This window comes from Xenopus laevis, chromosome 7S, assembly GCF_017654675.1.
Source record: "Xenopus laevis strain J_2021 chromosome 7S, Xenopus_laevis_v10.1, whole genome shotgun sequence".
NCBI classification, from domain to species: Eukaryota; Metazoa; Chordata; class Amphibia; order Anura; family Pipidae; genus Xenopus; species Xenopus laevis.
This window is the reverse complement of record NC_054384.1, coordinates 61,964,858-61,982,731: the sequence shown is the minus strand read 5'-3', so window position 1 is coordinate 61,982,731 and position 17,874 is coordinate 61,964,858. Positions and strand designations below refer to the sequence as shown.

Here is a 17,874-nt window from a genome sequence, read left to right as displayed (position 1 = left end):
CAGCAGTATAGACCAAGTGGCAGATCATTTCACTAAAGTGCCCGAATATTACTGCTATGATTACTCGATTCCTGTAATTTAATGTTAATGGTTCAAAGAATGTCGGACTGAATGGTTAGCCCCACACATTTTCACCTCATCAAATCTGGCCCTTGTTGCAAAAAGTTTGGGCACCCCTGGCTTAAAAGGAATAACAATATAATGTACTTTTGCCCTGCACTGGTAAAAATGGATATAAACAAGCTGATGTGTAGCCATGGGGGCAGCCATTCAAGCACAGGATACACAGTAAATAACAGATAAGTACTACTATAGTTTATATAAACAAGCTGCTGTGTAGCCATGTGGGCAGCCATTCAAGCAGATGATACACAGTAGATAACAGAAAAGTACTAAAGAATCCCATTGTATACTACAGAGCTTATCTGTTATCTGCTGTGTATTCTGTTCCTTTTTCCAGCTTGAATGGCTGCCCCTGTGGCTACAAACTAGAAGCTTGTTTATATAGAAAAATGGAGCAGGAAGGGGAGGAGCATTTTGGCAGTGGGTAGGTAAAGAGATTGCCATTTTGTTAGAGGGAAAGAGTGGCCTATGATTAAGTGTTTGTGACACGCAACGCGTCAGGCTGTGGACACAATAAACTTTATTCACTTTTGAACATTTACCTGGTGGAAGTTTGCCTTATTGAGTGCCTGCTCTATATTGGTTTCGTCGGTTTGTCCGCCCCCCCGTGCTGAGGGCTCAGGGTGGTGCACTGTGTGGTGAGTAACCTTTATACTCCTTGGAGACCCTAACACCACAGATGTATTCTAGAGGGAAGGAGTAGGCCAATAATCTGTGCTGCATGGCATGTGATTGCAGAGTCTCTGTAGCCGGACAGGCCCGATCATCTGAGCTGAATTCATTGTTTTGCCCAGTAAATAAGTAATTTACTTTACAGCATTCAGCACCAAGGGTGGATTTATTGCTCCGTTTGGGCTCCTCCTCCTCTAAACTTGGAACCCTGCTCTCATGTAGGCTTGGGGTGCATCTGTTGCACAAAACTATTTGTTTGACTACTTGACACAGGAGCTCATTGTAATCCGAACCTTTCAGTTTCAGTGCCAGCAGATTAGGGATGTCGTTCCTCCTGCTAGATCCAAGCTTGGTCCTCAGATCCTGGCCCACTGTGGGGGATAAGGGCAGGGTCAGACTAGGCCTGTGGGACACTTGGAATAGCTTTAGATTGGAAATTCCTACTTTATATAATAGGAACCTGTAAAAATAAAGTTGCCGTAGGCCCATAATAGGAACCTGTAAAAATAAAGTTTTGCCATATTAATATTTTAAATTGCCCCAGGGCCTTTTGTGTCCTGCAAACTCTTTATAGGAACAGTGCAGTGCCCAGGTTTCTGTTGGTTTCCCCAGAGCGAGTTCTATTTCTAATATCTAATCAAAACTCTCACTAAATATGCTCCCCAGACCCCCCGGCAGCTGAGATAAGGATGAGGATTTATACATCTTGAGATTTCACTGCCCCCCCCCCTGCCAAACATCTGTGTTGTACACTCCCTGCATATTATATACACTTGGGTTCTCAGCTGGGACATTTCTGTGCAGAGAGGACACATGTTTAGTCCACTAGAGTGCAGATGGCGTGTGATGGGATTCTGCGTGTTGTCATTATGTTCCACCCATGTCACAGCTCAAACAGCTCCATAAAGGGATGTTTAGGGCTTAGTCACCTCTACTGTGCTTATCCCTAAAACACATGCTTGCCTGCCCCCTTCAGTATTTAACTGTATATAAGGCAGCCCAGCTGCCCCTGGTCATGTGACTTGTGCCTGCACGTTAGGAGAGAAATACTTTCTGGCAGGCTGCTGTTTTACCATTGAGTGTTGTTCTTAGATCTACCAGGCAGCTGTTATCTTGTGTTAGGGAGCTGTTATCTGGTTACCTTCCCATTGTTCTTTTGTTTGGCTGCTGGTGGGGGGAAGGGAGGGGGGTGATCTCACTCCAACTTGCAGTACAGCAGTAAAGAGTGATTGAAGTTTATCAGAGCACAAGTCACATGACCTGGGGCAGCTGGGAAATTGACAAAATGTCTAGCCCCATGTCAGATTTCAAAATTGAATATAAAAAAATCTGTTTGCTCTTTTGAGAAATGGATTTCAGTGCAGAATTCTGCTGGAGCAGCACTATTAACTGATTAATTTCGAGAAATTTTTTTCCCCCCATTACAGTATCCCTTTAAATATACTATTACTTAGACTTTAGAGTGCTTGCACAGCCCATTTTGTACATTGTACTTGGGATCTAGTTCAGTATCCTTATTAGAGGTTTATTTCTTAGATAAACAACCAGTATTAATAGAGATTTCTTACTGACATTTTTTTACTTTTATTTAACACCTTGTGTTAATCTTTATGACTCTATGTATATATTTTAATTACATTATATTTCAAATAAAATGAAATATATATATTTTTTAAATTCAGGAACCAATGAACTACAACGTACCTACTCCTGTGAGTCTTTTCCAAGTGCCACAGTTGAGATTTTCAGAAGCATGAAGTGAAGAAAAAGAAGAGGCTAAAAAGCAAGTGGAAGTAAAAGAAATTATGGAGAAAGCTACGGTAGAACCCATGGAGCTTCTCAACGAGATTGCCAGGACACTGAAGAGGAATCTGACCACACTGAGGTCATAGAGATAGAAGAAGTGTCAAGCACATCTGAAAGTGAAGCTGATAACTCTCCAGGTATGTTCTCCCCTACAATAGAAAAGTTTTTCCAAACATGAAACCAAGATCATTCATAGATCCCATTCATTTGGGTCTCAAACAGACAAAACATAGAATCACTGAAGTGTTTAACATTTAAAGAACGAAGAAGGGAATTTTACTGGTAATTTACTTAGAATGAATGACTGGTAAATCCACCTACTTGGTTCTTGGGGAACAGCAATTTCAACATCTTTAGGAAACAGATGTCAGCTAATTATGACAGGTAGTAGAGACCTGCAACGGGTCGGGTATCTGGTGGTACCTGCAGAATGCCTGCAAAATTTTTAGGTAGGAAGTTTGCAGTTCATCAACCAAGTTTGTGGTCTGCAGGTACCCTGTCTGGATATCTGGTTCAGCTGCTGGTCTAGCCCTCCCACCTTCGCTGATCTAGCTATTTTTCTTTCTTTACCTGGTTGATCCGCCTTTATGGTGACGTCACTTCTTGTCCACAGTGATGTCACTTCTGATTGTGCAAGTCCCCAGGTTGGGTGTGAGTAAACCCTTGCTGGTACAGGTTGGGTAACGGGCCTGGTTTGGGGGTATAGCGGGGTGGCCGGTGCAGGTCAGATTGCAGTTTATTGGGTCTGAGTTGGGCAATGGTAGGATTCTAACAGGTAGATGCTTGCCAGTTTAGCACCTCTAGAAGTGACAAGCAGCTCTAGAGTAATTCTTGTTATGTACAATTCGCCATTCCTATTTTCACTTTAGCACTTGATGGTCTGTATTGCTGCATATCATCTGATCTTTCAATATTTATCTTTACAGTGTATTACCAGCAACGTAGATAACCCTACTGATATTGAACCAAGTCCTGGGGCAATACTAATAATGGTACAAGAAGCCAAGGAACCTTCAGGTATAGTATATGATGGGTCATTGGTGTGTGCTTAGTTCCTGCACAATAAATAACCAATCTCTGTTACTGTATATAAATACATATACTAATTTACATGTCTCACTCATCATTATTTTATTTTTGTCCTTTCTCAGATGAGCCAAAACCATTATTATCTGCGAAACATTTCCTTGTGCCTTCCCCAGGCAGTGAAAGTTCATTATCATTAGAGACGGAATTTCTGCCAGATGAGTCTCATATAAGTCAGGACAGTGATAATGAATTACAGACTGAATATCCATCACAAGAGGCAGAAGAAATGAGTGGAAATACCTCTGTTTCTCTATCAGAATACTTAGATATTAGTAGAAAAAGTGTGTCTGAGTATCTGCCACATGTACAAGTACAGTGTGTTCTATTGGTCAGCAAGTGTTCAGTATATTTTCTCTTATGTACAACAGAAATGTGTAACCATATATATATATATATATATATATATATATATATATATATATATATATATATATATATATATATTCAGTGAAAAAAGACCGCACTCACAGGACTTTGTATGAAAAAAAGCCACGAGGTCTGTGATTTTATTCCTCAACGTTTCGGCTATCAAACTCTAGCCGTCCTCAGGAGGTCACCTTGAATAAATTAACTGCTGTTACATAATATGATTAGGGATGCACTGAAGAAACTATTTTAGGATTTAGCCAAATCCCAAATCCTTTGTGAAAGATTCAGCTGAACTCCGAACTGAATCTGAATGAAAATTATGGAAAAAAGGAGGAAAAAGAACCTTGCACACACGGTTAAAAGAAATGTTGAAGTCCTTGTCTGTGTGACGAAAAGTCACATGATTTTTTGGATTCAGATTCGGTTTGGTCAGGCACTTGGATTCGTCCAAATACTGCTGAAAAAGGCAGAATCTTGGCCGAATCCCAAACTGAATACTGGATTTGGTGCATTCCTTATTGTCATAATTATGAGATAATAATGTTTCTAGAACTTAGTAACTGCATTACTTCTTGGCAGAATTGACCTTTTTCCCATAAAGGATCTGAAATAATAGAGAATATTCTTGTTCTTCTTCTTCAGGCTCCACCCAATTCTGTGATTTCTGCTCATCCCTCTCAGATTGGGGAGAGATCGGACAGTGAATTTTCAGAAAATTTATCACTAGACTCAATGTAAGTTATAATGTTACTTGCCCAGTTCTTTCTTCATCTTTAATCCCTTTAATGGAAACCTCAATCCTACAAAGACCAACATTCTATTCTTCTTTTCAGTGGTTTTCCGACCCCTGCTATTCCCTCTATTCCAATTGAGGATTTCCAGTTCTGCGAGTGGCTTGGCAGTAGAAGCTTTGGACAAGTGAGTAGCTCATCCCTAATGAAGATTAGGCCATTTATTTGCATTTTTATATTGAAATTTCATGAACTTGCTCTTTTTTCTCAGGTCTTTAAGGCAGTACATAAAAAGTCTGGAAAAACAGTCGCCATCAAAAGGATGGAAAAGAAAAATGTTTTGCGAAGTGATATGATTGACAGGTTGGTATCTTAGTGAAGCATCTCCTTGATCCTTAATATCCTTTACATTACTCTTATATACACGATATCCTTTCCTGTAAGCTCCACATACACACAACTCCTGTGAGCATTATAATTACTGGGGATATTTGCACAAGTGTCAATGCAACTTGTCTATTTGCCATAAAAACAGTTGAGGAATTGATTTTGTAATTTTTTCCTCCACTAATATCATTTGGCAACTGTCACATTAAAGGGGGCTTCACCTTTAAGTTAACTTTTAGTATGTTATCGAATGCCCAATTCTAAGTAACTTTTCAATTGGTCTTTATTGCTCAATTTTTATAGTTTTTTTAGTTATTTGCTTTTTTGGAGAACACTGATCAGCTATTAAGTAGTTCTAGAAGGAAACCCATTTCCTTTCTCCTGACTTGTTGGTTGGTTTATGTTTCAGACTTTTTCTGGAAAGGGACATATTAAGGCTGGTGAGGAATACAAGGAACCCTTTCCTGGTGAGCTTATTCTGCTCCTTCCAGAGAGAACACCATGTATACATAGCTATGGAGTTTGCTGCTGGAGGAAATTTGGACTCCCTGTTGAAGAACGGAGCACTGCCCCCAAGCAACACTTTGTAAGTATTATTGGGCCATTTTGGTACATTCACATGGGCTTGTAGTACTGCACTTTCTTCTTATAGATACATGTTCCACATTTGTAAATGCAACTGAAATATGTGTTTTGTCTATGCCGCCTGCATCGTTCTTGGGATTAAGTTTTTACATGAATATCGCATTGTCCACCGGTAAGCACTACATAGAATTAAAAAGGGATTTCAATTTTCAGTGGTTATATTTTATTATATTTTTATAATGAGGCATAATAAAGTGGCCTCTTACAGGTGCGGAAAGGGGGGCTCTGATTTCTAGGTCAATATTAGATATGGTCTATATAGTAAGGATGGGGGGTAATTCTCTAGTTTTCTGTTCAGAAACCAAAGTCTTTGCTGATCATGTTATTTCTTTTCATCCAGAGATTTAAAGCCTGCAAATATTGTTCTAGACAGTGACGGATATGCCAGAATTCCAGATTTTGGGTTGTGCAAAGCAGGTAAGATGTCCTGGTATTTTCTACATGTATGTGATCCATTATCCTGAAACACCATTATCCAGAAAGGCCATCTCCTGTAGACTCCATTTTATCCAAATAATCCAAATTTTTTTTAAAAAATTCCCTTTTCTCTGTAATAATAAAACAGTAACTTGTACTTGATTCCAACTTAGATATATTTAAGTCTTATTGGAGGCAAAACCAGTATATTGGGTTTATTTACTGATGTGATTTTCTAGTAGACCAAAGGTATGAAGATTCAAGTTACAGAATGATCCAAGTTACAGAATGATCCCTTATCCAAGAAACCTCAGGTCCTAAGCATTCAGAATAACAGGTCCCATACCTGTAATATATATAATAGACAAATGAATGTTCATATAAATTATATCTTTGGTCATTTTAATTCTATAATTGATCTTCTCCATTGGCCTCTATGTATCACATGTACTTTATAGCTGTTAGTAGATTAGTCCTATTCATTGATTAGGAACTAACACAGTTTTCCTTGTACTTAAGGTATTGGGTACAGAGATGAAATAACTTACCCATGTGGAACTGAGTGTTACTGGGCTCCTGAAATGTTTGCAGAAAGAAACTACAGGAGAAGCGTGGACTGGTGGGCTTTAAGCATAATCATCTATAAAATGGCCGTTGGCTACGTGAATATAAAGCTGCCACTAATAGATCCCATTAGGTTCTACAATGCTATTTACTTTATTCTATTGAAGAGACTCAAATTGTAAAGATCTCACTCTGTTCCATCACCCGCCCAGACCAGCTCCCTGCTTGAAATATTGGCACGGCTGGGTGAAGGAAACGCACGAAGTGCGCACAGGGGTCCAGAGAGGCTTTGTGGCTGGGGGGGGGCAGAGAATACTTTTTGACTGGGGGGCCCAGAGGTTTTTTTTTTTTGGGTTCCTGAAGCAATAGGACCAGTTGTTTCTGGGTTCCCCAGACCAATATTGTGTTCCAGTGAAATATTCCATAAAAACTCTTTCAATTTCCCAGACAAATTGCTATTAGATTTTCACTAATAACTCCTGCCCGGGGTAATACCGTTGTTCTTTTCTCAGAATACCTGAGTTCCTAACATGATATTTTTGCAGGTGCCTTTTACTGGAAATAATTTGAAAGGAGGGAAATTGAGGGAAAATGTCTTCTATCAAGAACCCGAACTTCCATCCAATCTGGATAATGAAACCTGTAGGGTGATAAAACTGGTAAGTGCCTACACTATAGCCAATAGAAATGGCAGAGTGGAATAAAACATGAAATAAACCTGTTGTAGTTTCTGCTTTCATTCAGCTTTAGGCCTGTTTGTAATTTTCATTTGTGTTTGTTTAGCTCTTAGATAAAGACTGTATAAGCCGGCTTGGATCACTTAGAAATGATGGAGAAGAAGTGATGAATTGTAGCTACTTTGATGTAAGTTATATTTTATACCTGTTGCAGGGCAGTTGTACTGAGGAATGGGAGGCAGCAGAGTCGGACTGGGCTGGTGGGACACAGGTAAAAACACGGTGGGCACTGCCAGCCCAGATCCGCTCCCCCTGCCTGAAACTTTATCCTCCCTCATCTCCCCCCCGCCCACCCGACCAATAGAAAAAAAGCAGGTACGTGCTGGTCGGGGGGCAGGGGAGAGGCAGATGGAGAAGAGCTAGTGAGGGGCAGAGGGGAATTGGCAGAGGGGGGTCAGGGACCCAGGGTGGGTGTGTGCAGGCCCTGATGTGGCAGCCCCTGTGGGCCGAACCCCCCTAGTCCAACACTGAGATGCAGATATCTCCAGACAATTTATATTCCTCTGCTGTGTTCTATTAATCTAATGATGGTGTTCATATTGCTATATAGGCACAATTTATTCAATATTTAATGTAACACGTTTTTCTTTGTATTTATAGCCAATAATGTGGGATGCTCTTACGGCCAAGCAGTGGGAGCACCATTCATCCCTAGCCCGGATGATACTAGAGAACAGGACAGTGAGGGGGGAATTGTAACCCCCCATGACTGTATGTCCCAAATATCCCCAACTGCACAAAAGGCCTTCAGAGGATTTTATGAGTTCCCTGAAAACTCCTGAAACTGATGCCATTGATGTACTGATGGAAAATTAGCAAAACTCCTAGAAGCCAGAAGAATATTTATGTTTTTATACAGCTTTTTCATTTATATATCTATTTTTATACAAAATGTTTTATATATTTATAAATATATTTACTCTCTCATCTCAGGGGGACACAGGCACTGGAGGGTTAACTTCACCTTCCGGGAGGAAAGGACACTAAAAACAAGAATTTTGACAGCCCTCCACCAGGAGGCTGTCACACCCCAGTTCTTTTAGTGTCCTCATGGGAGGAGGACACTCTCCCCTCAGGGGAGATTTTTATTTTTCTATTATTATTATTTAATTATTATTTATTTATTTATTATTTATTAATTATTTATTTATTTTCTTCTATAGGTTCCCCGGGCAGGAATTCCGGTTCAGCCCCGGTTGATGCAGGGCAATTTTTACTGGGACAGGAGCTCCTGCTCTGTTCCCTGAGCCCTTAGGCACTTGGAGACAGGAGCTGCGGCTCAGTTCTCCTGGCTGGGGGCAGCGGCTGGTTTCAACACTTCCGCACCCCCAGCCCAGCAGTGGCTCTCCACTCTAACGCCAGCCATCCTGCTCCCTTGCCTTGGGAGACGAGCGGCAGGTTCTCCTTCTCACAGGCGCGCTGCACACCAATGACGTCATCGCGCATGCGCGCGCACTTCCCCTCTCCTTCGTGCCGTTTTCTCCTTGTCTGGCGCAGTCTTGCAGCGCTCCCTCCTGATCTCCCGTCTGCCACAGGTCCCTTCTAGACCCCACAGGGCTCCATTTTTCCTGCACAGGCACCGGCAGGCTAACTTCCTCTTCCAGAGGCAGAGTCCTCAGAGGCACAGGGTTCAGCGTTACAGGCTTCATCTCCAGGGACGGCTGACACCCCCTCAGGCCTGTATCATTATTACATATATATTTATATATATAATCTGACCCTTGGGCTACCTTTTCCATATATATATATATAAATTTATATATATATATATTCATATATATATTTATTCTCAGGTAAATTTTCAGGTGCTATGGCAGACCCCACCAGGGAGGGTCCTAAGCTGCGTTCTACGCAATCTACTGCCAAGGTTCCTTCCGTGCCCAAGGTTTCTTTTCTAGCATGCACCAGTTGTCGCGCCAGACTTCCCCTGGGTCACCCTGAGTCTACATGTACAGCATTTTCGCAACCTTCCCATGCCCCTGCTTCTACGGACAGCCAGGGTGCATCGGCTTCAGTACCTGAACCTCCCTGGGCAAGAAATTTAGCAGACTCTATTTCTTCACTTCAGGGGCTTGCGCGGCTCCCTGAGTCCTTAGACAAGTTCCTTGCCCAGCTGACTTCCCAACCTCCCTCTGGGGTAGCCGGGAAACGCAAGGTTTCTGACACCACCTTACTTCCGAACTCCGACGAGGAGTCAGAACTTGCAGAGGATGGCCAAATTTCAGACAGGGACTCTGACAAAGATTCCCATCGGGAACCAGAGGTTCCCCCAGCTATCTCAGACATAGACAGCTTGATTGAGTCTGTTCTTGAGACTCTCAACGTGTCTCCACCTGTCTCAGCCGATCCTTCCAAGGATCTTTTTAAGAGACAGAAAAAGACTGCTAAGTTGTTCCCTTCACATGACCAGCTTTTTTCTGTAGTCAAGGATGAGTGGGCCTCTCCAGAACGCAAGATTAATCTTTCCCGTCGCTTTGCCCTTCTCTATCCTTTTCCCAAGGACGACACTGATCTTTGGTGCCTTTCTCCTACAGTCGATCCACCAATTTCCCGTCTAGCCAAGTCTACCACCATTCCAGTTCCCGATGCGGCTGGATTCAAGGACCCCATTGACAAAAGGCTGGAGGGATTCTGCAAATCCATATTTTTCGCCTCAGGTGCGGCCCTCAGACCGACCTTCGCTATCGCTTGGGTCAGCCGCGCTTCAGAAGTTTAGGCCGATCAGCTCTGTCAGGCTGTTATAGATGGATCTGACCAGGCTTCCATTTTACAGCTGGCGGAGCAACTTAAAGAGGCATCTCAGTTTCTCTGCCAGGCATCCTTAGATTCAGCGAAGATGATTGCAAGGGCTTCCGCCACTTCCATAGCGGCCAGACGTTTCCTCTGGCTCAAACATTGGTCGGCGGATTTGACATCCAAGAAGTCACTGGTCTCTATTCCCTTTGCAGGCAAGGTTCTATTTGGCACTGAGCTGGATAAAATCATCAGCCAGGCTACAGGGGGCAAAAGTACCCTTCTTCCACAGAACAAGCCTAAACATCAGTCGGTTAATCGCCGTTTTTCTCGATTTCGCTCCTTTCATTCCAAACAAGCTAAGACTCCAACAACAGAAAAGAGCGCTCCTTCGTTTAGAGGAAAGTGGAAGAGACCTGCCTGGTCCGCTGGCAGACAAACTCAGAAGCCTTCCGCCGACAAAACCTCCTCTTCCTGAAGGTTTGCCCACCTCCCGAATCGAGAGGGTGGGCGGGCGTCTCCTCTCCTTTCGGCAGGTCTGGTCTCACTCCTTTGTAGATGCCTGGGTCCACGAAGTTCTCCACCAAGGTTATTCCATAGAGTTCCGACACCCTCCTCCGGAGAGATTTCTCTCTTCTCCCCCTCCATCCAATCCCGTACGCAGAGCAGCCTTCTGGAAGGCCATTTCCTCCCTCCAACAGGCGGGGGTCGTGGTACCAGTACCCAAGGAGGAGGAACGGCAGGGGTTCTATTCCATCCTCTTCTCCTTCAAAGAAGGACGGAGGAATTCGTCCCATCCTGGATCTCAAGAAGCTCAATCGTTGCCTCAGACGTTTCTCCTTCCGGATGGAATCCATCCGTTCCGTCATTTCAGCAATGGAACCCAGGGAGTTTCTTTCCTCCGTCGATATCAAGGATGCTTACCTCCATATCCCAATCCACAGGGCGCATCATCGCTACCTGCGATTTGCCTCTCTAGGGAAGCACTTCCAATTCGTGGCTCTCCCCTTCGGCCTGGCCACGGCTCCTCGGGTCTTCACCAAGATCCTAGCTCCAGTTCTAGCTCTCCTTCGGTCTCAGGGGTATCAATTACCCCCTACCTGGACGATCTCCTCATCAAGGCCCCATCAGCCCAGAGGAACCAGTCCGATCTGTCCCTTGTGATCCAGACTCTGCAACAACACGGATGGATCATCAACTTCAAGAAGTCATTCCTGATACCCGCACAGAGAATGATATTCTTGGGGACTCTCTTCGATACCCAGCTCTGCCGCACCTTTCTTCCAGCGGACAAGGCTCTAAACCTATGCAGCCGCATTCTCTCTCTAGCGGACTCGCCATGCTCTCCTCTCAGATCTTGCATGCAGGTACTGGGTTTGATGGTCTCAGCGATAGACACCATCCCTTATGCTCAGCTTCACACTCGTCCCCTTCAGCGAGCCATCCTGACACACTGGAATCCAGAGATAACGTCTCTGGACTCTCCCATCACCCTCCCCACCCTGACGAGGACTTCCCTAGGGTGGTGGCTACAACCAGCCAATCTCAACCAGGGCAAGCCATTTGCGATTCTCCACTGGACCATCCTCACCACGGATGCCAGTCTCCGGGGTTGGGGTGCTGTGTGTCAGGGCCAGACAGCAGAGGGCAGATGGCTCCCCTCAGAGTCATCTCTTCCAATCAATGTCCTGGAACTCCGAGCCATTCGCCTGGCTCTCCTTCACTGGACAGACTTCCTCAGGGGCAAGACCATCAAGATTCAGACGGACAATGCCACGGCCGTGGCATACATCAACCACCAGGGAGGGACTCGCAGCAGGGGAGCCATGCAGGAGGCCTCGCGCATCCTCGTCTGGGCAGAGAAGTACGTACCGGCCATCTCCGCAGTCCACATTCCAGGAGTGGAAAATTGGACGGCGGACTTCCTCAGCAGGGAAACTCTCGACCAAGGAGAATGGGCCCTGCATCCAGAGGTGTTCGAATCTCTAACCGACCAATGGGGCATGCCAGAGGTCGACCTGATGGCCTCCAGGAACAATGCAAAGACTCCGCGATTCATGTCTCGGTCAAGGGATCCAAGGGCCATAGGGGTAGACGCGCTCACGGCTCCATGGCCGTTCAGCTTCGTTTACGTCTTCCCTCCTCTACCTCTCCTTCCCAGGATACTGAAGAGGGTCAAGCAAGAAGGGGTCAGGACCATGCTCGTGGCACCATACTGGCCCAGAAGGGCCTGGTTTGCAGATCTCATCAATCTCGCAGAGACAGAGCCCATCCATCTTCCGACTCGACAGGATCTTCTAAGTCAGGGTCCAGTATTCCACCCGAATATTCATCTGTTCCATTTGACGGCCTGGCTCTTGAGACCCTAGTCCTCAAACGACAGGGGTTTGATGACCGAGTGATAGAGACCATGATTGCTGCCAGAAAACCTTCCTCCTCTCGTATCTATTACAGAACATGGAGGACTTACATCGCATGGTGTACCGCTCACTCTTTTCCCCCGCATCGCTACAGTACGGCCCGCATACTCGGGTTCCTGCAGCAGGGCCTCGACAAGGACCTTCGCCTTGCCTCCCTCAAGTCTCAGATCTCTGCCTTGTCCGTACTCTTCCAGCTCAATATTGCACAGAAATCTCCCGTTCGGATCTTCCTGCAGGGAGTCGCGCATATCGCCCCTCCCATTCGTGCACCTGTACCTGGTTGGGACCTCAACCTAGTCCTGTCGGCTCTACAGAGTGCTCCGTTCGAGCCCCTCGCTCAGGCCTCAGATGTCCTTCTTACCTGGAAGACCGTGTTCCTCCTCGCTATCACATCTGCCAGACGAGTCTCCGAGCTAGCAGCACTTTCTTGCCGTTCGCCTTTCTTGATTTTTCACCAGGACAAGGCTGTGCTCCGGCCTATACCCTCCTTCCTGCCAAAGGTAGTACCGGCCTTCCACCTAAACCAGGACATCGTGGTTCCATCCTTCTGTCCACAGCCTAAGTGTTCTAAGGAGACTGCACTACATTCCCTGGACGTAGTCCGAGCTCTCAAATATTATGTTCACAGATCCGAATCCTTTCGCAGGTGCGATGCTCTCCTCGTCATTCCTACAGGCCCACGGAAGGGTCTTAAAGCTTCCAAGACCACCCTTGCCAGATGGATCCGCTCTACGATTCACCGGACCTACCAGATCGCTGGTAGACCTTCTCCTATGGGGGTCACGGCCCACACAACTAGATCACTGGCGGCCTCCTGGGCAGCACGGAACATGGCGTCTGTGGAGCAGATCTGCAAGGCTGCCACGTGGTCTTCCATCCATACCTTCACCCGATTCTACCAGGTTCATGTTGCCTCCTCTTCTGAAGCCGTCTTCGGTAGGAAGGTACTGCACGCTGCTGTACAATCTTAAGCTTGATCTACCCACCCTTCTGGGGACTGCTCTTGAACGTCCCTCCAGTGCCTGTGTCCCCCTGAGATGAGAGAGTAAGATGGATTTTTGTCTTACCTGTAAAATCCTTTTCTCTCTTCATCGAAAGGGGGACACAGGCACGCCCATCCCTTACGATATCAAGCTTGGACGTGGAAGGTTCCTTGGACAGACTCTGTCTAGATCCAGCATCACCTCCTGGTGGGGCTCCCAAGCCCTGGTAATCTTAGATCTTCATTATCCTCGTTGCGAGGACAACCGTCAAGTTAGCCCAAGGTTCTTCCTTGGTCAGTTCTAGTTAATTCCTCAGTTATCTTTTACACTTTTAATGTTCTGGGGTGTGACAGCCTCCTGGTGGGGGTGTAGCCTGCTGGGATAGGCGGGCCGGCCCCTGGGAGGGCTGTCAAAGTTCTTGTTTTTAGTGTCCTTTCCTCCCGGAAGGTGAAGTTAACCCTCCAGTGCCTGTGTCCCCCTTTCGATGAAGAGAGAAAAGGATTTTACAGGTAAGACAAAAATCCATTTTTATATATATTTTTGTGAAACATGTAAAACCAAAAATATCTTTATAATAAAAGCAATAAACTATTAGAAGTTTGTGGAATCATTATTGTTAGATGGTTCCTTGGTTTAAGCTGTGAGACTTCATTACATGAGTCAGTCAATGCAGGAGGCAGGTGAGGAGTAAGTGTAAATGAATCAGGGGTGTACCTGCACAAGAGGGGGGGCAGGAGAGTAGTGGGACCAGCATGGCCCTAATTAATGAGACATCTTGTTGAGTTTATTACAATTCACCAATATTCCAGGGCCCTAATTTGAATTGGCTGTGGGCCCAGGAACATCTAGTTACATCACTGAATTGAACAATATGTATTTTGTAATTTACACTGGATTTTGTGCAAGTAAAGTGTTTAAATCGGGTGTCCAACCTGCGGCCCAGGATGGTTATGAATGCGGCCCAGCTTGAACCCAGGAAAAGCCATGTTGCAGTGTCACGCACAGAGAGCGTATGTACGCGGTCGCTAATTGTGTGCATTTGTACTTTAAATTTTAAATGGGGTGTGCTGTGTGTGTGGCTTCTTAGAGCAGGAAAAGCAGTTAACAAGTGAGCATTCGGTTACTTACAAAGGCAGGTAAGCATTCTTCAGCGGCATCGCCCGCTATGCTCAGGATATATGCAGAGCTTACATTTGTGATCAACTTTTTTCAAGAATGAACACACTAAGGGGCCGATTCACTAACTTCGAGTGAAGGATTCGAAGGTAAAAAACTTCGAATTTCGAAGTTTTTTTTGGGCTACTTCGACCATCGAATGGGCTACTTCGACCTTCGACTACGAATCGAAGGATTCAAACTAAAAATCGTTCGACTATTCAACCATTGGATAGTCGAAGTACTGTCTCTTTAAAAAAAACTTCGACCCCCTAGTTCGCCATCTAAAAGCTACCGAAGGCAATGTTAGCCTATGGGGAAGTTCCCCATAGGCTTGGCTAACTTTTTTTGATCGAAGGATATTCCTTCGATCGTTGGATTAAAATCCTTCGAATCGTTCGATTCGAAGGATTTTATCGTTCGAACGAAGGAATTATCCTTAGATCGTTCGATCGAACCATCTGCGCTAAATCCTTCGACTTCGATATTCGAAGTCGAAGGATTTTAATTCCTAGTCGAATATCGAGGGTTAATCAACCCTCGATATTCGACCCTTAGTGAATCGGCCCCTTAGAGTAAAATTAGAACCAAATTATCCAATGAGCACCTTGAGAATTCACTGAGAATTGCAACCAGATATTCCATTCAACCAGATATTGACACATTGGTTTCTCAAGCAAATTGTCAAAAATCTCACTAGGTTTATGATACGCTCTTTTCTTTTATTTTTACAATAAAATAAATCAAAAGTTAGTGTTTGTGTGTATTTCGAGTTTTGCCCCAGAACATTTTTCTTCTTCCAATGTGGCCCAGGGAAGCCAAAAGTTTGGACACCCCTGAACTAAGCCCTAATGTTAATGAATATTCATATGAATATTAATGGGAATACTGAATTTTTCACACAAAACAGCAAACAGTCAAGCTTATTTTAAATTAGTGTTTGCTCTAAGCAAACACCTTTTATTAACGTTTGTGGAAAAAAAAATGTTTTTTGCAATCTTTAGTTTATTTGGCACTTTGACACTAGGAAATGTGGAGGATATTTATTCTTTCTAGAAAATGAAATACACTTGCTAAACGAGTATACTTTGGCATTCTTGCTTGGACAATTTTTTAGTATTAATGGTGCCCTATCTCACACACACACAACACACACATGGGGTATTAATGTGCTGAAGGGATTATTAAATTGAATAATATCTGGAAAATGTTGGGCCAGTTATCGGTATGGGATGTCTCCAGTGAACCGAAAGCAGTTTCTATCTGAACTTTGCTATTATCAGTATATCTGACTACCGAAACAATGTACCAGAAAACGGCTAGGAAACTCAAGTTCCTTGCACCCTTCTATCTCCACATATACACTCAATGCAGTACAAGTAAATAAACAAACTTTACTAGTATAAGAAAGACAGTAATAACCTGGGGTGGGTGGGAGAGGAATTTGTTTTCGCTATTCCAAGGCACATTTGTAATCATCCATTGCTATCGGAGCCAAAATCCGATATAAGTATATGGTTTGGGAACAGAGAGTGACAGTTCCTTAAATCTATGTATTTCATCTGCTTTTCTGAACCAGTCACCCAAGTTTGTTTGCTTACAATATTGACAGTTCAATAGATTAGCCACATTTAGTAAATGGGTCTCCACAGTACCCAGAAAAGTAGATAGTGGCTCATCAACATGAAATAACCAACAAGGTGGTGGCACACACTGCTATTCAGAGAGATTAGTCGCTCAGCGACAAATCCTGACATTCTGAAGTACAAACTGCAAAATATGAGAAAACTATTAATTAATAGTGTATAAATTGCTATTGTAATTGGGGGGGGGGATATTGCAAGTATTTGTATTATTTATCAGGGGTGTTTATTTCATTTACGTATTTTGTTTATTTAATTTTTGTATAACAATCTTTTATACTTTTTATAAACATCAAGTAAATACAGATTATTATATTATAATCCTGTTGATATATGACAATTTCTAGTGTATAAAATGTGGTATTAACAATAGCAATGCTTTGCAGCTGTGTATCTACAGTCTCTTGCTACTCTCTAGCATAGGTTTAAAAGTTGATGTAGGGCTTATAGTGTGTCCTCCGTGTTACTTGAGATAAATGTTGTATCTTAACATTCTATTTAAACCTATGTTCATGGACATTCCAGTGATTCACGTTGTATGGACAATGGACCAAGATAGCAGCATTTGTGGCCTTCCTGGCAGCCTATTTGGCCACCTAAAATCATGCAGGAAGATTATGGCATTGGGCCATTAAAGGAAAACTATACCCCCCAAACAATGTAGGTCTCTATTAAAAGATACTGAGTTAAACAGCTCATGTGTAAAACCCTGCTTCATGTAAATGAACCATTATCATAATAATATACTTTTCTAGTAGTATGTGCCATTGGGTAATCATAAATAGAAAATTGCCATTTTAAAAAATAAGGGCTGCCCCCTGAGATCGTAAGATTCACTGTGCACACATACAAACCACATGTAAGGTCACATGAGCCAATTAACAGACAGAGTTCTGCCTTTTGCTTCCTCACTTCTTCCTGTTACAGTTAGTGTTGTAGTATTTCTGGTCAGGTGATCTCTGAGACAGCACAGATACAGTCACGAAATGGTGGTTCAAGGCAAGAGATGTAAAAGGGCAATATTTATGAAAATATATATTCCAGTTTGGTAAGATTCTTTAATATGTCATTCAATTTGATATAAACTATCTGTTGCTTAAGTATTCATTTTGGGGGTATAGTTTTCCTTTAATGTACTTTTACAATGGGAATGCATAGACCTGCATTATTAGCCTTAAGGCCAAAGTTTTGGATCAAACAGACTTTCCCCAGCACAGTGGTGGCCACATAAGGCAAAGATCCACTCTTTTGGTGAGTCTGCCCAGTTTAAGTTAAGAATAATGTATGGGAAACATGCTGAGATATCATGGTCTTGCTAAATCAACCCCATTGGTTATATGCAGTCATGCAGGGTTCTTCCAGAAATGGCTATTCTGTTAACCCTCAAGTAAGGGGAGGAG

General features: G+C 43.6%; 1 long non-coding RNA gene across 1 annotated transcript; it reads left to right on the top strand.

The window, feature by feature from the left end:
• The first annotated feature begins 4,562 nt into the window (after positions 1 to 4,562).
• On the top strand, positions 4,563 to 5,163 carry LOC121396154. Its single transcript, XR_005962862.1, has 3 exons — positions 4,563 to 4,793; positions 4,893 to 4,977; positions 5,062 to 5,163. It is a non-coding gene; the product is annotated as an uncharacterized LOC121396154 (long non-coding RNA).
• The last annotated feature ends 12,711 nt before the right edge of the window (positions 5,164 to 17,874 follow it).